General features: G+C 50.0%; 1 protein-coding gene and 1 long non-coding RNA gene across 3 annotated transcripts in view; one reads left to right on the top strand and one right to left on the bottom strand.

The window, feature by feature from the left end:
• ADORA1 (adenosine A1 receptor) overlaps nucleotides 1-21,687 on the bottom strand; it is a 67,473-nt gene that overhangs the window by 10,920 nt on the left and 34,866 nt on the right. The window lies entirely within an intron of this gene.
• The window catches only part of LOC141975594 (uncharacterized), a 33,250-nt gene continuing 31,261 nt past the window's right edge, over nucleotides 19,699-21,687 (top strand). The window contains exon 1 of the long non-coding RNA XR_012635957.1: nucleotides 19,699-19,720. This is a non-coding gene — a long non-coding RNA (uncharacterized LOC141975594). The remainder of the gene's footprint in view (nucleotides 19,721-21,687) is intronic.

The raw sequence follows: 21,687 nt of genomic DNA, 5'->3' as shown, positions 1-21,687 counted from the left end.
AAAGAAAAGAACTCAAACTTGACTGATGGACAAGACGGTCTGGTACAGAGAGTCTCTGAACCAACACCATTGCCAAGAAGGGTGGGAAGAGTCCCAACTTCTCCACCAGACAGGCTGCAAAAACACAACCCACAGAACTCTGCATAAACTCAGCCACAGAGTCCAGCACCTCCCACTGTCTTCTCACTTTGTAGAGAAGATCTGTTACATCGGGGACAGCTGCATGGGCCACCGAGAGCAAGACCAGACGCACAGCACCCTCCTCCGAAGCATTCATGCCGGTTACGCAATGAGTCCTGGATGTACTGATGGCAACCCAGGCCACAAGCTGTGACGCTGACCCTAGGCGTGTCTGCGTGGTATGGAGAACAGCTGGGACCCTGCCTCTAAAGAACCGTCAACATCTCCCATGAGTGCAATCTACCACCTATGCTACAGCATGCAGAAACCTCACCTTAGACTTTGCAAACTACCCGGGTCTAGGCTCCCTCTTCTCAGCAAGCTTGTTGAAAATCTAGCAAACAGTCTGCAGTGCTAACTGCCCATATCCTGGATCTCTGCCAGGCTTCAGGTCAGGGGATGGTATTGAGACAGCACCTGTTGCTCTGGTGGGTGGCCTCCTCCTGGCCGTAGGCATGGGATGTCCATCCACACTCGTCCTGCTGGGCCCCTCGGCAGCTCTTGATTCTAAATCCTCCCGTCTCACCTGTGGAATGGAAACTCCCGGAAATGGCTCAGGTCCTTCCTCTCAGGGTGAACCCGGATAGCGTAAGCGATGCACAAGGTCCAGGGTGGTGAGCAGGGCTCAGTGGCGCGACTGGCAGTGGGAGTAACACAACTAAGTGGATAGCTCCCAGGCAGCCAGGTCAGCGGCACGGGGAAAGCAGAAACATCCACAGATACAATTAGAGGTGTCGTTTCTTTTGTGTAAATGGCACAGTGCCTTTTTTTCCAAGGCCTGATCCAAACCCCGTTGAAGGTAACGGGAGTCTTTGTGTTGGGCCAGTAATGTGCACTGAGCTCCCGGTGCAACCTGTGATAGAAAAGCGATGGGGTTAGCCGGTCACGGAACCTGCTCTTCTCCACAGAAAGTCTCCTGTCAGCCTTCACCTGCCAGGAACCTTCGGTGCTATCCAGGGTCCACCCAATGCACCTGTGTGCAGGAGCCCCCTGGCTGCCACTGCTTCTCTGCTCCAAAGCAAAACATTTGCCTCTGAATTTGACCCATTCCCAGCAGCTCCAAATAGCTGGTCTGAAGGGCTATGAACAAAGAGGGCCGTTCCAGATACTGTCGTGACTGGAACTCCGCCATGCCTGAGAGCGCTGGGAAAGGGCGACTGGTGGTTAAAGCACCTGGCCAGGAGTTGGCCCAGCAGGCTTCTATGTCAGCCTCAGACGACTTGCGTGACCATGGGCAAGTCACTCAAACACCACTTGGGTCTGAACCCTTGTTTGTTTCATCGCGGTGGGTGACGCGGCTAGGAAAGGACCCTGCACACGCACATACAATGTTTCTTCTCCTGCCTTTTTTGTACCTTAGGCCTGGCCTACACTCGAAAGGGCAACGGGGAGAACGCTCTCAGTTAGCGTGTGATTTTATTGACCAGACTTGTCATGCCAGGACCAAGTCCACTGTGGACGCAGTTACACCTGGGCCTTATCCTAGTACACGTGCCCTTCCCCTGCAGAACTGCTCTACCACTATAAAGCTTCTTTATACGTGAGCCCACACGAGGATGTGGGGGTGGGCAGTGGTACTGCTTTAACTATACCACGAGAGTTAACACAGTACAACTTACTAGCATAGACAAGGCCGTAGCGGCGCCAGGAAGGTCAGCCTGACCGTCCCCACTCTGTTGGAGATGGAGGGGCTCCTGGCTGTTTAATCTTAAACACAAAAGCTTTCCTTTCAGCACTTTATTCAGGCGTTTGAGCATTAACAAAAGCAACCTGAAATCACAGGCCCTGACCCTGGCCAGCACCCCAGCAGCTCAGGGGGGCTGCAGCAAAGGTGGCTTTCAGTCCCTTTGCAGCTCCTTGATTTGTGGGCTGTCCAGTGCCCATCTTGCTCCCTGATGTAAGCCGGAGCAGTCGAGGGGGAAAGGGCTCACCCATTTTCTCTTACCTTAACCCCATCTCTGCTGCACAGAGTGTGCAAGGCTCTTTGAGATCCCCACAGAGAAAAGCTCTCGGGCCCTGTCTACGCACAAGGGAGCAGTGCTGCTGTCTTTCAGGATCTCTGGGCATGTACTCAAGTGGCTAGTCCAGGCTGGCATAGCTTCCCTGCTCCTACAAACTAGCCAGATTAAAGCTAGCTCGAGTACATCTACCCATGCAGGGGCAGTCAGCGGAGAAGAATGCCCTGTGGTTGCTACTAAATATGAATCGCGAGCACAGCAAATCGATAGCAGCCTGCCCTCTGTACACAAGCCACCAACTGCACACTACTGCTATCACACCTTTAACTGCAGAGTAAACCTGGACACCATCCTGCTTCCTAGTTCTGCACTGCCCACTGATGCTGCACTGGCTTTACAGACACAAGCTGAACTAATTGAAGGCCACTGGAAACCAGGATTTTGTGTGTCCACCCTGGGTTTACTCTGGTTTAAATAAATTGTTTAAAAACCGATTCTAGCAAAGCCAATCCAAGTTCGGTGCGTGTCCAGGGCCAGGAGTACAGCGTGTTATACTAACAAAGACACTCTGATCTTTACTGGTAGCTCTGCTTGCAGCAGTGCTCAGGAGCCCCAGAAGTCACTGATGGCCAGTTTTGGTGGAAATGTCCTAGCGACAGCGAGGAAGAGGAATACAAGGGGGGAAAAAAAATCTAGGTTGCAGAAATTGACCAGTCCTTACTTTTCCTGTCCACCGTGCCCTTTCCGCTTGTCATCTCGCTGATTGTGTGTTTTCTTAGTGTATCGATGAGTGGAGTCCAATCTGACTAGCATCATTGTTGGAAAAGCACTAAACGTTGGATAAACAACAAACGATGGCAAAAAATAAAAAATCAGCAGAAATGTGACGGGTTCTGTGCTTCCAGCCTTGCCAAAGTGAGAGGGAGAAGCTGGGTCCGGGGAAAGCAAAATGCAAAATGCTTAGGCCTGACAATTAAAGCAGGAGAATGACAGGACACCTGTATGGAAATGACTATGCCCAGGGGAGGAGGAAAAGGCAGGGGTGAGAGGGAGAGAATTTATAGAGCAATTGAAGGCAGATGGGCCAAGTCAGCTGAAGAATAAATCGGTACGTGAATCTGTCCCTACTGTAGTGAGAGCAGGCAACATAAGATGAGCAAGAAAATGATAGTTTTGCAGAAAGCACCCAGTGAGGGTAAATTGGATGGCATAATGGGTAACATTTTCAAAAGCATCTTGCCTACACATAGAAGTTAGATCCCTTTAACTATACCTGTACAGTAAAAGCTGGACAGCTTCCCTGGGGCGGATGAAGTTATCTGGGTATAAAAGCACGGACACCAGTGTAGATGATTCCCGTACAGGACGATCACATTTACACTAGCCAACACTAGGGGTTGTAACAGTGCCACTATATTGATAAAAAGTCACACACATGCACTGACACTGGTACAATATCTGTGTGTAGTCCTGGCCTGATTCTCAAACTACGTGTTCCCCACCTATCTCGCGTGTGGGGCCAAGCCAGCAGTCATGCTCAGAGCAAGCCTACTGGAGTTGGGTCCTGCACCAAAGGTGGCACAGGGGGACCAGGTCAGGAATTTTTCGGTGTTGATTGTTCTGTATGTCGCATTATACCCAATAGTCCAGTGTTCTACCAAAATTTGCACAAAATCCAGGAAAACAGGATACTTCCGAACTCATATTCCATACAAGAAGCCATTCCTACGATATTTAAGGTGCATGCCCAAACTGCTCCAGCTTTCAGGCTTCAAGGGTCTGATTTTTCACCAGCTTTGCACCTTGCGTGTCATTTACAGGGTATGTTTACACTTCGAGCTGGAGATGTAGTTTCTCCCCCGTCTGGTACTGGGACAAAACCAGAAGTGCTTTTGTCCAGGGTTAGACGGGAGACACCATTTTTAACAGCGCACCACTCTTTCTCCTCTGGCATGACCTGGAAAGCACCCTGTGTGAGGTCATGCTGCTGGGGGCTGGGCAGTGCGCTCTTAAAGATGGTGCCCCGCTCCGGCAGCATGTTGTCACATGCACTGTGCGTGCGAGTCACGCCAGCAGGGGTGAGGCAGTACACTCCTCAAAATGGCATCCCTGTTGGGGCATGACCTCGCACGCCCTGTGCATGAGAGGTCACGCCGGCGAGGGCCGGCCCACGCTGCTTCCGGAAGTGATGTCCGGTGTTCTGGGAATGTGTGTGAGGCTGCCATAGTGTAGACGTGTCCACACTGGTGCAAACCTTTCTGTTCTGATTTGAGTGCATTTCATATTCCGTTTGCACGGATGTCAATGACATATGGCTCTGGGCAGGGTTGTCCCAGGCTCAGCTGCCCAGGGAGGCTCAGCTGGACCTGCTCTAGGACCTTCAGTCTCTAGGCAGAGGCTTTCAAGTCAGCACTGAACCATATATTAGGGTCCTTAATACAGAACGCCTATTTCCCCATCCCCTGTACGGCTCAGAGTGGGAAGCCCTGGGAATTAGGACACACACACTGCCCTCATAGCCTGGATGGAGAGGAACCTGCCAGGCCTTCTCCTTGTTCCTTACACACCCACACCTGCCCAGCTCTGGGCTCGGAGAGTGACAGGGACCAACACAGGGACTCTGGCCCCTTGTACAGGCCTGTTGCCAAAGAAGAACTTGCTGCGGATGTTAGAAAGTTCTCTTGGCTGTCTTTGCATTGCTGCCCGCACAGATAGACGGCATTGATTCAACGCCAGACCAAGCAGAGCAAGGTCAAGCAAATCGAGGTGAATCCCATCATGCGAGGCCAACAGATCTCCCCTGACGGATAAATGAGAGCGACAACAAACAGGGAACCATCGGCATGAATTCACTTTGTTCTACACTCGCTCCATCAATTTGCCTAAGGCTTGAAGATGAAGGGGATGAGAACGCAGCTGCCAGTGTTATCACAGCACAGAGTGTGTCATTTGTAAAGAGCAAGGCTGCCCGCAGGTGAAACTGAACTAGTGGGACTGTATGAAACCCTGTGCACTGTTTTGTCCGTGTAGCTGAGCTGCTTCCAGTCGAACTCATCCGGTTCCCTGTGCATCTGGTGTCCCCACTCCCCCAGTAACAGGCCCTCCAGGGAACACGAGCCCTCTGACTCCAGTTCCACCAACACAGCCCCAGTGCAGGGACTGGGGAGAAATGGGTCAGAACTGTTTGGGAAAAAATTCTGGGGCCAGGTCATGTTGTCAGTTGGGCACACTCCAGTTGCAGCGTGACAGGGCCCAGGTTTAACTGGCCAGTCCAGAGTAGCCACAGCCATGGCCTGGCTTGGCTGGATTCCGATCCACACTGTGACTGGGGGTGCAGACACTTGTGTGGTAGAAAGGTGCCCAACTAGATATCTGGAGGGTATTTTACAACGCCTGGCCTCCCTGTGTACAGAGTCACCGGACTCATACAGAGTTGACACTGCTCCCTGATTGGTTAACTGGAGTTGTTTAATCCTCTAGGACAATGAATGAGTAGTGAATACAGATCAGGGACCACTCTATGCAAACAAAAGCTCAGATGTCAACAAATAGGAACTAACAAGGAATATTGGCATAGTTAGACTGCACACCTGTTTGGACGCTGAACGGGCATTCACAAGCACTATGACTGTAGGCTCAGGCCAGCTCTAACGCGTATTACGTAGAAGACACATTTAGCCCAGAACCTTCATAGATTCCAAGGCCAGAAGGGACCAGTGTGATCATCTAGCCTGAGCTCCTGCATAGCACAAGCCAGAGACCTGCCCTGAGTTAATTCCTGTTGGAACTAGAGCAGATCTTCTAGAAAAACACCCAGTCTTGATTTAAAATTTTCCAGCGATGGCAAATCCACCTCAGCCCTTGGCAAGTTGTTCCAATGGTTAATTATCCTTAGTTTAAAAACTGCATCTTATTTCTTGTCTAAACCAGTCCAGCCATTGGAACTTGTTATACCTTTTGTCTGCTAAACTGAAGAGCCCTCCCTTCGTACATTGCTGTTCCTCAGGACCTTAGAAATTGTCACAGCGATACCCTGATTGGGGCGTGTTAATTGAGAGTTGATATAAGGCTCAATGTAGGGAAGTAACTGGGTGGAATTCTATGGCCGGTGTTATATATGTAGGGCCCTATCAAATTCACAGCCTTGAAAAATGCGTCCCGGACCGTGAAATCTGGTCCTTTGTGGGCTTTTACCCTCTACCATCTAGATTTCACAGGGGAGGCCAGCGTTTCTCAAATTGGGGGTCCTGACCCAAAAGGGAGTTACGGGGGGGCGGGGGGGGGCGTCACAAGATTATTTTAGGGGTTGGGCACGGTATGGCCATCCTTCTTGTGCGCTGCCTTCAGAACTGGGAGGCCGGAGAGCAGCGACTATTGGCCAGGCACCCAGCTCTGAAGGCAGAGCCTTCACCAGCAGGAGCGCAGAAGTAAGGGCAGCCTGGTATGATATTGCCACCCTTACTGCTGGCGTCAGAGCTGGGCGGCTGGAGAACGGTGGCTGCTGACAGCTCTGCAGGCAGCCGCGCAGAAGTAAGGGTGGCAATACCATACCAGGCCGTCCTTACGTCTGCACCGCTGCTGGCAGTGGCTCTGCCTTCAGAGCTGGGCTCCCAGCCAGCAGCCGCCGCGCTCCGGCTGCCCAGCTCCGATGGCAGCCCCACCACCAGCAGCTGTGCAGAAGTATTAGGGAAGCAGTCCCACAACCCCCCCTACAATAACCTTGCAACCCCCCCCCAAAAGTCCTTTTTGGGTCAGGACCCCTACAATTACAATAACATGAAATTTCAGATTTAAATAGCTGAAATCATGAAATTTGCTCTTTTAAAAATACTATGACTGTGAAATTGACCAAAATGGACCATGAATTTGGCAGGTCCCTATATAAAGGAAGTCAAACTAGACGATCTGATGGACTCTTTTGGCTTTAATCTAGGAATTTATGAAGAAAGGTCCACATTCCACCCTCCGGAAGCAAGCCACAGACTTCCAGGAATCTACAGATCCCCTGGTAGGTGCCCTGCCCTCATCCAATAAAACAGCAAAGTAACATTAGCACGACAGACAACTTCCTACTCCCTATGACAACTGAATGGAACCAACCAGCGAAAACAGAGAATAAAGAAGAAGTGCTGCAAATTAGCGAGGTCTTTAGGAAATAACCGCTGGAATGCGAAAGTAAGGAGTAGGTGGGATCGCTATGTAAGATGTGTGGCATGCATGGCGACCTCATACCCCTTCTGCATCCTTCATACCACACGGCATTGCACAGGATGTAATGGATGTTGTCCAAAGAAGGCAAAGAAATGGAACTCAGTGATGAGTGTGTGGTGTGTTCACATTCTCACATATTTCATGAAGTGTCCTTCAGCCAAGCAGTAAAAACAGTGATTTAATGTACACAAAGTTGATCCTCATCCTCTGTGAATGTTTTACCCACTGACTGACCCTCTTTGATTTGTAGCATTCACTCTGTTCCCAATGGGTTTAAAATAAACTCTCAAGATACGAGCAATGATACCTCATGAGGGCTGGGCTTACTGTTGCCAACCCGCAGCACTCGGGTGCTGTGAGATGCGGTTCCCAACAGAGTGGGGACATTATCTCCGAGATATAATGTTTTTATTTAACCACATGGACGGTGCGAAACCCTGAAGGCCAGAAACGTACGGCTGGCGTCAGGAAAGTTCCGTGTGCTTTTCAAACAGCCTGTTGGCAATCAACACGATTATTATTATTAGTACTAATTATCTTGTTTTAGTCCCACCGCTCCAAGGAGCCGCCGTTATGGACCGGGACTCTGGGGTGATAGGCGCTGTACAAGACACAGCAAAATGACGGTCCCTGGCTCCAAGAGCTTTTGTTGAACCCATCCACTCAAGCAAAACCATGCTAGGAGGCAGCAGGGGCCCCTTCTACCAAAGCCAGCTGCTGGCTTGGCATCAGCGGGAGGTCCCTAAACCCACGCGTTTGATCTGTCATGTCAGGCTCTGTCCAGACTTGGGCAGATGTCTCTGCATGGCTTCCAAAGAGACCTCTGGGGAAACAGCTAGGGACACTGTGTCAGTGCCATGTGATTGTTCTATGCAAATATTTTAGTGATCTAATTTGCATAGATGCATACACTGCATGTTTGCATCTGACCATAAACTTTAGTCTTACAACACTGTGTCACGGCTTTAAGGCACGTGAAAGGTCTTGGATTGATATCCCCGGTGTTATACATTATCCATTTATCTACAGGGCAGCTGTAGTGGAAGCTACCCACACCTATGGCCCTGCCAGCAGGCATCAACCGTGATCTGGGGGATTCCTCAGAGATAGCTCAGTCTTTATGGCCCCTTTTAGTCTTGGCCTCTCTGCTGAGCCCGACCATTAGTGAATGCCTGCCTGGGTCAGAGCACGCCACGCTGCAGCATTTGTTTCCTGGAGTTTCAGGGTGCTGCACTGGCTTCTTCTGCCCCGAGACCACGAGATCTTGGCAAGGGACAATTTCATGATATTGCCAACCCGGAGCATTCACAGCTAATAGCTGAGCCATGAAACAATGCAATTGGCTTAAAAAGCTTAAGACAGTGAAAAATAAAAGCTGGGGTTTTTGTTTGTTTGTTTTCTGAGACTTTGGGTCCCATCCCAGTCACATTTGCAAGCAATTCTCTGCAACCACAAGGGTTAGAAACGTGCTTTCTTTAAAATGAAAGCTGAGGTTCTCACATAATAACATGACCCCAGGAGCTGGAGCTTTAAGTAAAACACCAAATATCATGAGACTAGCAATTGGCTACACTGATTTTTCTCACCAAGCCCTTGTGCATTACAAGACAAAAGAAAATATCGAGACGTTTATAGAAGCCATTTCCCTCCTCACAACTGAACATCTGCTGTTTTGGTAAAGAATAGCACATTTTACTTACACTTTTGAGACTACAGACCAATATAGCGATGATCAGCCACCCTTCCTAGATTAAATTTGGACATGGGATGTTTTCTTTAAAATCTGTACTAAGGATGAATTGGGGAAGGTGGCTCTCCTATGATCTCACTCAAGGCAAGCTTTTCGTCACAGCCAAGAAGGCTAAAAACATCATTTTTTAAACCGAAAACTGACATTCTGTTACCACCACCTGACACCAGGATCTGGGACAAGAAACATCCCAGTGTTGCCAACTCTCACGGCTTTATGATGAGTCCCGTGATACATTGCACTTTTCTTGAAGCCTCATCTCCTGGCTTCACGCGATTAGAGAAGAATCTCAGCTTTCCTTTAAGAAAGAAAGAACGTTCCCAGCCCCCCTGGCTGTTGAGAAGAGCTGGAAAATGTGACTCCTAATGATTCAGGGCCCAGAAAATGAAGAACAAGAACCCAACCCTTATTATTTTTATAATCTCATGACTTATAAGTCAATTTTACCATTTTTTGGGAGGGCGACTCATGATTGTGAATGTTTGCGAACGGTACGGCTGCATTTTCTAGGTTTAACACTGGTGCGGGGTCTGGTAAACTCCAACCTGAACATTCCTGTCACAGTTCCTGGGTGACCTCCCCCACTGACCCCCGCCTGCTCTCACCAAGAGCACCTTCATTCTCAGGTGCCTCCAGGTGAACTCACGATTCTTCCACTCTCAGACTGGCTGGGGTGGCAGTCCCCTGGTCCTAACCTGAATTACCTCCCCGGGGCTGACCTGGGCTCAGAACCTGCAGTTGCGTTCCCTTCTCCCGGAGCAGTGCCAGTGGCTAGCAGGGACCAAACAGCCTTCTTCGCAACGTATTACTGATCAGACCCACACGCTCTTGCTGCAGTGTCTTCCTCTGTGTCAGCCTGTCTCCCGAGCCAGCAGCTGACCCTGACCCCTTTCTACTCCTGATAACAGGTTTAGCCCTGGGGTGCCCTTTTGATCTCCAAGCTCCCAGCATGCAGCTTGTTGAAGATAAGATACAGGCTCCTTGATACACTATCTTTCAAGTGTGTGCTGGGGTGCCCTTATCTAAACTGGTTGTGTGGCCTTCCTGTTGCTATTTCCCTATAAAGTCAAATCCCTACATTGATAGAGGACATTCTAATCACCCACCCACATTACACAGTTACACCGACCCACATTACACATTACATGGCCTTGCTAGCCAGATCATAATAGTCATGCCAATATGACATAGCTTAATATATAGGAGCTCCTTATCTCTCACGTAATGATTAGCTGGTAGATGATGACACGGGCATATCTCATCAGCCAATCCAACCACTCACTTTCAGCAACCAGTTGTATAATAAGGGGAAATGTAGTTCTGTGCCCAGGAAATACTAGACACCAGGGGTGAGACCAGGTGCTCTGAGTTACCCCAGTGTAAACCCACTGACTGCAAGGGAATTGCTCTGGATAGCGGAGAGCAGAATCTTAGACCCCCAGGTGAGAGCAATGGGCGACTGAATGAACGTTGTGTCATTCACTGCAAGCCATCAGCCTGTTGATGACGCTGGCAATGAGGCTGCACAAGGAACAATGGATGGACTAGACCTACAGGGGAAGGATTTCCTCCGAGATGTAGCTGCTGTCGCACACATTTCCCTGTGATGCTCACAGGGCTGCAGGCAGAAGAAGACCTGAAGCAGGGCTGGTCTACAGGTAGAAATGGCACAGCATGGGTATAATAATACAGCTATAGAATAAGAGTGACCCCAGGGGGAGCAAAACAAGTATAACCATAGCTGTCTAGTTACCCTGCAAGAGTAATGCCAGGGCATTTCCCCGTGTAGACCAGTCCTAAGTCTGCTAGGGCTGCTCCTCCCACTGCTGCTTCTGGACGGTGGGAAGGGAACATGTGGGGAGAAGCAGCAGGAAGAGGGGGAGGGCCACAGAGGTGTCCAGATAGTGACGGAGAAGAGGCGCCGTGGGAGACAATAGGGCTGCCGATTCTCAACCCCTCCTGCTGTGGAAGCACTCCCACGGCTGCCACCATGCCGAGGAGAGAGGAAAGCAGGCGACGGCCCCTGGCACAGCTGGGCACCTGCCTCTGAACGCTGGCACTCATTCACCGGCAATGTTGATCCAAACCGAAGGCAGCGAGCAAGTCCTCAGGCAGATTCTCCAGCACCGGTCAGGCTGGTATCGGAGCAGAAAACGAACACCACGGAAATAAAACCAGTGCCAAAATGGTTCTGAAGTGTCCGCTCTGGAGAGAGCACAGGACAGGGCTGGGACTCCCAGGGACACAGGTGAGTCTCCACAGAGCCAGGACAGCTCTCCTCCGTCTCACTATGGCACTGCTCTCTGGCAGCGAGGCGTCCGCTCAGAGAGAGCTGTCATCGGGGCAGATTGGGTCTGCACAGGTAACCAGCATGGGGAAAGGATATGGGGACTGGCCCATCATGCCCAGTCTCTGAGCACTAGAACTGTGATAGCCCCCCATATGTGGGCCAGACAAGGACACTCCTCAGGCTGGTGAAGCAGGGCTGGCATGGCAAGAGTGCCCTCGAAGCCCCATTCACTCTGGTCCATGCCAGCCTTAGACACAAGGCGCTTCTCCTCTGCCCTGTGCTTTGGGTGGTGAGTCACACCAGGGCAGGGCAAGGGCTGCGTCAATAGGGGTAGGTACAATGGACTGTTCTGCCTGGGGAAGGTTTTGCTCCAGATCACCCAACAGATCAAGATGAATCAAACCACAAGAATTCGTCTTACGTGACTCACTAGCATCTTCCTGGTTTAAATGTTCAGCCTACAAAATAGTCACAGTTTCTCCTTGAAGAAAAAGCAGATGTTGATGCGGGCAAATATTCTCTCCCCAGCGCAGGCGCTAAAGAAGAATGCAAACAACAGTGAGAATCCTCACCGAAGCTGCACCCAGCTGGGAGCCCTGTAGGACACTTCTCCTTCACCACCTCTGTAGCTGCTACGCTCATTTACCCAGGATGACTTCAAAGCTCCCACTCAACCCACCATCACAATCCGTTGCCAAAACAGCCCGTATCTGCTCTGGTAATGCCAAAGAAAGGCTCTCTTTGTACAAGAGTTGGAGTCACACGGGTGAAATTCACCCCTGAGCCAAGGCCTGCGCATTAGTGAAGGGCGTTGCGGGGGGCTTTTGCTGGCCCTCTGCATGGAGAGAATTCCACCCACACTAAACGCTCTCTTTCTTTCATCTCTCCTCCTGTCACATTCACTAGTAAGTTTTGCTGCCCTTCTCAGACCTTTCCTCTTTCTGCTCGATCACGGATAAGATGAGATCTCCAGTAGTCAGGCCGGATTGCCCAGTGGCAAGAGCACTAGCCTAGGATTTGGAAGACCTGTGTTCAAGTCCCTGCTCTGCCAGACTTCCTGTGTGACCCTGGGCACGTCACTTAGCCTCCCTAAAGCTCAGCAGCCATGTGTCAGTCAGGGATAATAGCACGCCTGGCCTCATGCCGGTGTGGTGAGGGTCAATCCATTGAAGACTGTGAGGAGCTTGGACAAAATGACAGCTGAGTACCTTAGACAGCAGCGGGGTCAGGTGCACCATTTGCTCCAGACTGACAGTGGCATTACTGTGCAGGCAAGCTACATATTTGCCCTGTGTATCTTTCTGTTCCAGCCAGGGTCTCACACCAGGCTCCTTCCCTTGGTAGCTGAGCACATGTCTGTCTGGACCTTGCAGTTTACAGCTAGAAAGTCAACTTCGCCTGACAGCAGGAGATGCGGCTGGGGAAGATGGCTTTGGTTATCCTAAGAATAGATAGCAGCAGCAGCCAGGGAGGGACTGGGGAAGAGGAGGTGACAACTCCAGAGAGTCAGGAGGGAGAGGAGGGGGTGGGCTTGTAGAGGGACAGGTGGCAGCTGAGGAGAAGCAGGAGACAGCGTAAACATTTGGACTGGAGAACAAAAGCACTGCCCTGTGAGCTAAAGAACAAACTCCGTTAGCTGGTAGCAGTAGAAGGCTGTTGTACTCTCCTGGCCAGACACAACACATGTTGCCTGTGCTTAGCTGCAGCTCAAGATACTACGGGAAGATAGGTAGGAAGAGACAGGCCTGGGAGAGGAACTAGTTCTAGAAGAGCAGGGGTGACGGGTGGGTGGGGCTCCAGTTAACATTAGGCTAGAGAGAAGGCAATTTCCTCTGTTCATTCATTTATGCTGCAGGCTTCTCAAACTGGTGAATGCAGGGCATGTCAATGAGCACGGATTCACGGGCTGTGGGAATTTTCCACCTCCTTCTCCTGCTCCTATTTGCATAAAGATTTTCATTAAAATAATCAAAAGTGCCAGCCAGCTACAAAGAAACCGGCGCTGGGTGCAGCATGCCCCAGTTCTGTTAGTGGAGGGAATTGGGGCTCTTGTTCCACAGCTCACTCCCTGCCCTCCCTGGGAAACAAAAACTAAGGGAGAGAAAAGCGAAGAGGAAGAGCTGGTGGGAGGCAGGACAGATGCAGCAAGATGTCTGCATCTCGCATCACTACTAAGGATCCTGACCCCAAAGCAAAAGTCCCATTGATTTCAATGGAGTCAGGATTTCACCCTACATGTTGCAATTTCGTACACCTCTAAGGAGAAACCCACTCCCATGCTGATGGCCAGCGCCCAAAGCCACTCAAAGCCCACCACTACGGTCCCCTCCACTAAAATGGCACATAGGCAACGAACCTGTCACAGATTCTGTGATTTTACAAGAACTCTGTGACTTCTTGAGAATTCCAATAACTCAGCCCTGGGCAGCAGGGCTCAGGCTCGGGCCCCAATAAATCTGTGATTTATTATTGCCCGTGTCCTGTCCTGTGCCAAAACTGTAGCCACACACATAAGTGATGCGTGGACCGTCTCTGCGCAAGGGAGATTTTCACCTCCTACGAGTGCATTTCAGCTCAGTGCCGATGATTTTGTTTTTAACCAGGGTGCTGTCAGTTCAAAGCTGGCACTCGTATCTGAACACGGCTACGTGCCCCCAAGCAGGCTAAGGAGGGGGGTGGACGGGCTGGCTGGCTAGCGCGGTGCATTTGGCTCACAGCTGTTTAGGAAGGGACCCCGAGTGCTGTGTGGCTCTTTGTGATTGCTCTGGACTTTGTCAATCGTTCTTTCTTGTGATCAGGTGTCTTGTGTGAGAGTCTGGGGCTGGCCAGGAACAGCTCGGGGGAGTCACCCTCCCTGCCAGCACCCAACGAGGATGCTCTGCACAATTAGAACACTTGTTTCCGACCAGCTAGCCTCCTTCTTTGGAACTCCGGTCCAAGTGATGCTCATCTCTGAGCACAGAGAGGGGAGTGGGCCGGGTGACAAGAAGACTTCAATTCAGTTAAAAGCCCATGTACCTTAGAAACCAGTCTGGGTGTACAGGGCAGGTCTCCCGATCATCCTTCCTCAACTACTGTGCACCCCTCCCCACCCACATCCTCTCCACCTTGCTCCCCTCCAATTTATCCGATGAAATGTCAAGTTCCCCTCCCCCAACAGGATACCCCGGGGGAAAGACAACAGATGTTTTCAGGGATAAATTGCTACTGTTGGTAGCAGCTCAGCTGTGCTGGCTGTCATTCCCGCTGGAGATGCCATTCACTCCTGGGGATTTAGCGCTGTTTAACCTCTCAGACTGGCCCATCGTCTCTCTCACTCCAACACAGCTTGCTCTTTGCTACCTCTAATGAGTCACCCTGGGGGAGATGGTTCCCCAAGCATCCTCTGTGGTGAAAGCTCAGGCCTTTCACTCCCTGCCTGTCTAGTGGCCTTGATGTTTCTCCACTGGGATTCCTCCTTCTTACTGATCAGATTTCAAAGGTTACAGTATTTGTCTTTTTACCTGATGTTATCTACACAACAGACAAGAGTGGCTGTCATCCTGCTTCCTGTGAACTGCGCCTTTAAAAGCAGAGAAATTCCCCTGATATTCTGTGGCTCATTTCAGATGCAGATTGTTACAGAGTGAATCACCCTGTGCTCTCTCTCCCTCTCTCTCAACCATAAGACATTATACTGGTTCTTTCTTTCTCTGTGGTTTTCCTTAATTTGAACTAAAGGTCACCTCGAGTGACAGACACGTGATTTGCTCTTTGGGCATTGAAGAGACAGATTAAAAAAAAAAAAGCCTGGAAAAGCTATAATCCTTCAAGCTTCTAGGCAGAAAGCAAAGTTTCATTAGGTAGACGCTTCCCCTGTAGGCAGGTTATTCCATAATTGCCCACGAGGGGGTTCTCGTCTTGCACCTTCCCCTGGCCACTGCTGGAGGAGGTATACGTTGCTCTGATCTGTTATGGCAATTCCTATGATCCTAAGTTATACTGGTGTGAAGCAGGAGTAACTCCACCGCTCTCGGTTCACACTAGTGTACCTTCGATCAGCAGTTCTCAAACTGTGGGTAGCAACCCCAAAGTGGGTTGCGACCCCATTCTGGTGAGGTCACCAGGGCTGGGGTTAAACTGGCTGGGGGCGGAAGGGCCCAGGTTACAGGACCCCCGGCCGGGGATGAAGTCCTTGGGCTTCGGCTTTGGCCCCCCCTGCCCAGGGTGGTGGGGCTCAGGTGGGCTCAGGCTTCTGTCACCCCACCTCCCCCCGCCGGAGCCGTAGTAATTTTTGTTGTCAGAAGGGGGTGGCCGTGCAATGAAGTTTGAGAACCGCTGCCTTACAGCAAGATCTGTCCATTTGTCCCTTATATTTCCTCATACAGCCACTCTGGCTGTCTCCATGTCTCAGGGCAGAGTTTCGGTTCCATTCCATAAGCCGCACTGACAGAGTGCGCTCGCTGCTGGGGCTCCCCCTAGTGGCTGGGCTGGCACAGCGGGCATTTCTCCTCTAGCGGCCCCTGTCGGAGTCAGTCCATTGAGCGTGTGACAATATCCTTTGCCTTTTGCTTTTGCTCTCATAACCCGCACTCCATTCCTGCTGCTCTGGGCATAATGCCAGGGCCATCCCTGCAGTGCTGTGGTTGAGCCAGCCTGTTATATTTCTAACTTTCAGCCACTTTGCATTTGTCTCCGTTGATGCTCGCATTAGTGCTCACTGTAGTACTAGGATTTTATGTTTTCTGTATTTTGTATACTTTAGAATGAAGGATAAAGAATAATGATGTAGCATGTATTAAATGTATTGAATGATTTGACCATATTCTGCCAGCCACCCTTTCTGAAAGCAGAAAGGAATGGCCTCGTGTGCCATTGGTAAAGATGCATCAGCCAGAATCTTGTGTCTGAAGCTGATTTCAAGGCAGTAAAAGACCTTTAGGATCACCGCTTTGTTGTAGGTTTAAAATTAGCATTTTGAAATAAGTAAAAGAATGCCATGATTGTTTTCTTCTCCATTGCAATTTAATGTTCCTGTTTAAATGTTCTATGTAAATCAATCCTGTTCTGTGTGTGCATGAGGAATGTGTATATTAGAAGATAAGTGTGAAGGCCATCACCGGACCAGATGTTCTAGGGAGGAACCAAGGACAGACGACGTAAAGACGCCAGGATTTTGCAACACGCCCCACTGAGATGTCAAAGGAGGGTAGATTGGCTACTCTAAAAATGAGGGAGGCACCTATCAATTGGGACAAGATAGCTGTGATTAAAACCAGCATGGGGTAACTCCCCGAGAGACTGATGAAGGAACAAAATAAAGGATGAGAAAAACAATTTAAGAAAACAAGCATTCGTCAAACGGCAGTTGTTTACAACATGATGGTGCAAAACTCATTGGTCCCAAAGGAGGAAGATCACTATATAAACAGGGTGCCTTGCCATGAAACTTTGGGTTCGTCCTGCCAAGACTTCCCTGGAGCATCGTGTCATGACCAACAGAACCCGGCTCCTCCCTACCCGTGATCAACCTAGCTGGGCAATAGATTGCTCTGGACTCTGGACTGGTAACTGTAACATCAACTGGCGGGACAGTGTGTGTGTGTGTGTGATTGAATGCATATGCTAATTGCTGTATCTCCAATAAACACGGCGTATTGCCTTTTCCCCTGAAAATGATCCCATGTGCTTCTTATAAGCATAACATCACTCACCAGCATCCTAATCTCAGTGAGTTTCCTTCTGCCTCAGTCTTCCTCTTCTGCAGGAGTTGCTAACAGAGCTAGTTTAAAATTTTCCAACAAAACTTCTACCCTGTTGGGAAATCCTGTTTCATCAAAACCAAACTGTTTCACGGGAACATGTTGGTTTTGATGGAAATTTTGTTGGGAAAAGGAAGTCGGGATGTCCAGAATATCCCAGTGGACACAACACTCCCCCGGGATAGGGAACACAGGTTCAAGTCCCTGCACTGTCCGCTTCAGTTATGTGGAATAGGGACTGGAATCCGGGTCTCCCCCATCCCACTGGGCTAACGGATATTCAAGCAGGAGGGGTCCCTCTCTGCATTCTGACAAGGGACAAAACAAATTTCAAAATTTGTCACAAAACAAAACTTTGGCTCTTCGGCCAGCCCTAGTTGCGAACCCTCCCAGCTCTCTATGACCTGGGTCATTGTCGGTCCCTCCTGGTAATTAACAGCCACACGAAACCACCTTTGTTCTACCGTATTTCACACCTTTAATAATTAAACAGCTGCATTCAGCTTTTAACTGATTCCGTCCCTGTCTGACATTAGCCTAGGCGAGCCCCGATGCTGCAGGGGACCCGTACAAGGTGTCAAACCACTTTTGAAAGAAACAAGATGCTTCTCGAATTCCCATTGTCTAATGTCAAGTCTGACAGAGAAGTGACTGCAATGGGTTTGTTCCTCACATGCTCAGGCAGGTGGTGGTTTCACCTCACCCTTATTTTACAGGTGAGCTGCACTAAGACTTTTAAAACTATAATTCGTAGGAGGAGGAGCTGGCAAAGCCCCAGGGGATCCTGCTCTCTTGGCCAACTGCCTTGGCTGCAGGACTGATTCATGGATGCGTGGCACTGTGCTGATGGAAAGGGCTCTATACATGTGTCCAGGCTCATTTAAACTCTCCGGGCACTCGGGTTAACAGCACTTCACTTGAACTGAAGTCACAGATTGATCTATGGTTTCTGGCATCACTTGCCTTTCCCCAGTCTCCAAGGGTTGCTCAGAGGAGACAGTGGCTGGTTCCTTCCCCACACCCAGGAGTGTTTCATTCTGCCAACTGATTCCGAAGGGTCAATTTGGCCCAGCAAGGAAGGGCTCTTGGAAAACACCACAGGCCTGATTCTCTCCTGCTCACTATACTTGGGACTTATCACCAAAGGATCCAGGCACCTCCATGTGATGTATTTACCCGCACAATGTCCCTGGGGATCCAGGCCCAGAGAGGCTAAGTGACTTGCCCCAGTTCACACAGAGAGCCTGCGGCAGAGTAGGGACTTGATCCCACGTCTCCGGAGACCAGGCTAGCCCCCTAACCCCTGGGCTACCTTCCTTTCAGCTGGTGTGCCATGTGCAGAGTGCGTGTCCCATGCTGCCCCACGTGAGTGGGAAATGTGGAAGTGGAGCACTTTATACCCACATTACGCTGTCCTGTGGGGTGCCCCCACAGCACAGATTGTCCCAAAGGCCTCAGTGGCCTGCTGTTGCCTTTGCTTTCTCCCACTGTGCTACAGGCCCACACCCAGTCCTAATGGGATTCAGGACCAGGATACGGCCCAACGTGAACAGCTGCCAGCAGCTCCTTTCCCAATCTTCCTTCAAACAAAGAGCCCTGAAAACTTCTTTCATGGATGCTCAGGCCAAATTATTATGCCACGTAGAACAAAGTATGAAAATAAAGTATAAAGTTACTGGGAAAGAGCTCTTGTGGGCTGCACAGTTATGGGTAAGCTGCGCTTTGCACCTAAACTCGGCAAGACGCTCAGATGCTGCGGGGATGAGTGCGACATGAAAACCTATGTCGACCAGAACAGAGCAGGGATTCAAGCCCTCTGCTTTGTATGTGTATATACAGGCTGATTACTTTGAACCACTTGTGCCTACAAGTTTACTGCCCCTTAGGATTAGCAGACGTCAGTAGTGCAGAACAGAGCTGAGAGAATCGTTGATTTCTCAGTTCAGGGGCCGAATCACAAACTCTGAAAATAAAACCAAAGCTGGTTTATTTTTATAACCAAATTCGGGGGAGAGGGGAGGGGGAAGAAAAATTTCATTTCAACTCAAACAAAACATATTGTTTAACCCAAAACATTTTTTTCTTCTCCTTTTCATTTTTTGATTTATTTTGGGCCATTTTTCCGGGTGTTTTTCCACCTTTCTATGTATGGGTGTGTGCACTTTAAAAAATAAAATAAAATGAAAATTTGAAATGAAATGCTGTTTTGAAGCAAAAAATCAAAACGTTTGAAGTGGCAGAAACGAAATGGTTCTAAATGAAAAACTGAAACAAAACATTTAGACTTTATATGTATTTGTTTTGCTGAAACTATTTGCCAGATTCAACCCCAGTTCACAAATAGTTTCTGTGCGCCAAAAAATGCATTTTCCAGTTAATTTACTAGTCAATGAAAAATTTCCTCTCTGTTTTGGTGCAGAATGAACTCTCTGGAAGTGGACCTTGCCTGGGAGTTCAGGCGATGACTCATGTAGTCAACGATTTCAGGGTAGCGTGTTAACTAAAGCTAGTTTGGACTTCAAAACCCTGAACGGTTCGACAGAAAAAAGCTTCAGACTCTGCTGGCATGAATGATCCAATCTCTCTACAGGTTAGTGTTCTGGGGGCTGCTGTTTAATACCTATTAAAACAGGCTGATTTCAACATTAAAATTAATGAGAAATGCCAGTTCAGTGAAGAGTATGTTAAATTGCATTTCTGCCTAGATTTCCTTAGGTGCAGAAAATATTGTGTATTATTAATAACATAACAAAAGCAGGCTAATGCTTTCAGAAATGTCCCAGCTCTGCCACTGACCTGCAGGGTACCCTTGGGCAAGTTACGTCCCATCTCTGTGCCTCAGTTTCCCAATCTGTAAAATGGGGATAATGATACTGACCGCCTTTGTAGAGCACTTGGGAGATCTATGGATGGGAAGCACTGTGGCAAGGTATTATCATCTCACAGTATGCCCGATGAGCTATTTATAACCCAGTCTCATTGTCAAAGTACGGCTCACATTGGGTTTCTCTGGGATTTGTCCCCTTTCTGGGTCTGACTGGGCCACTCTTACTTACGCCGGGGAGCAGTTCCTTGTATGAGTGGTCCCACTGTGCCTGAGTCTCCTCTGTCAGGAGTCAATGGGACAGACTTAAGGGCTCTGCAGCTGGACAGTCTGTGCCCCAGGACGGAGGTCACACAAGCACAGTCGTGGGGTGCCTGCGGCCTCCATTGTGGGCAAACACCACGGCAAGTGTTATGTAAGAGATGCGTCAGCGAGGCGCAAACACAGCACTGCTTTCCTGGGAGTCTCCAGCTCCTTGTAAAGGGTTTGGGCTGGTTCTGCTCTCCCTCCCTGACAGACACTGTTCAACAGCTGCAAAATCATAGACACTCTTCCACTGCCAGCGAGGCTCCTTGCAAGCCGGCCTTCAACGCTGGGCACACCAAGCCCTTCTTAAACACGACAACAACATGAAAGTCACCCCGCTTTCTGAGCACCCCTACTACACGCCCTTTGTACCAACTCCTGGGCTCTGCCGAGCCCTTCCTGTTCCCAGCTCTTTTAGCCAAGCCCACGGCTGTAGCTCTGAAGGCCCTTTTCCCCAGCAGGTTCCCCCTGCCACCCCCCTGGCAGCCTATCCCAGGGGCCACGCAACTTTTCCTGCTTCCTGTTCTCCCTCCCAAAGGAGGGCCCTGCTCCCTGTAGGAAACACCTGTTTCCTTCTGCATCTGATTAACTACCAGGGCAAGCTGGCCCCAGGCTCCAGGCCCTTGAACAGGGGCTTGGTGGCTTGGAGTTTGTGCTTTTGGCTGTCCCTGACTCCTCCTGTTTTCTTGCATCACTTTTCCCTTTTCCCCGCCCCAGTAACTCCGACAACAAGACTTGTGGGAACCTGGACGATCTCTTCTCAAATTCCAAGGAGCTTCCAGCTGGTTTTACTTCACAAACTCTTAGGAGTCGGTGTCTCCCGCCTGCAAAATTACAGCGACCCCCTCACTGTCCTTTTGTCCCTGCAAGGCCCATTACATCCCCTCCCAACAATCGTTACACACACAGTGGCTGCGGGTTCGGTGGCTTCATTTCTTTATAGGAGCACCAGGGCTTCACAACTGTCCGTCGCTTAGTGCGGGGCTGGATTTGCCACGTGAGCTCTGCACCAAACCTGCTGAGCGCTTTGGAAACCATGGCCCAGAGCGACCGCTCCGGTGCTGACACTATTCCTGTCTGAGGCGTCTTACAGCTTCCTCCGAACCTTGTGGTGCATTGTCATGAGCACAGAAAAATGAATTTTCATGATCCCTCGATCCTCGCGGATCACGCACCAGGCTGACAACCAGGGCTCGTTCCCTGGGACGGACTGATTTGGATTCACAGGTCAAAGCAGAGAATGTGACTCTTGCTGCAAACAGCATAATCAGGAGCATATTAATTCAATGATGCCCGATCCGCCTCTCATTTCTGAACTCTGCCAGACAGGTGATCCTGGACCCTGTGCTCCTGAGGAAATCTCCATTCCACCTCTAGCTCTCGGCTCCTCCTCGCTACCGAGCAGGGTCGGCATCTCAAGCTTTGAA

Source organism: Natator depressus, chromosome 21 (genome assembly GCF_965152275.1).
Source record: "Natator depressus isolate rNatDep1 chromosome 21, rNatDep2.hap1, whole genome shotgun sequence".
In the NCBI taxonomy this organism is placed as follows: Eukaryota; Metazoa; Chordata; order Testudines; family Cheloniidae; genus Natator; species Natator depressus.
This window is presented reverse-complemented; position numbering and strand designations above follow the sequence as displayed.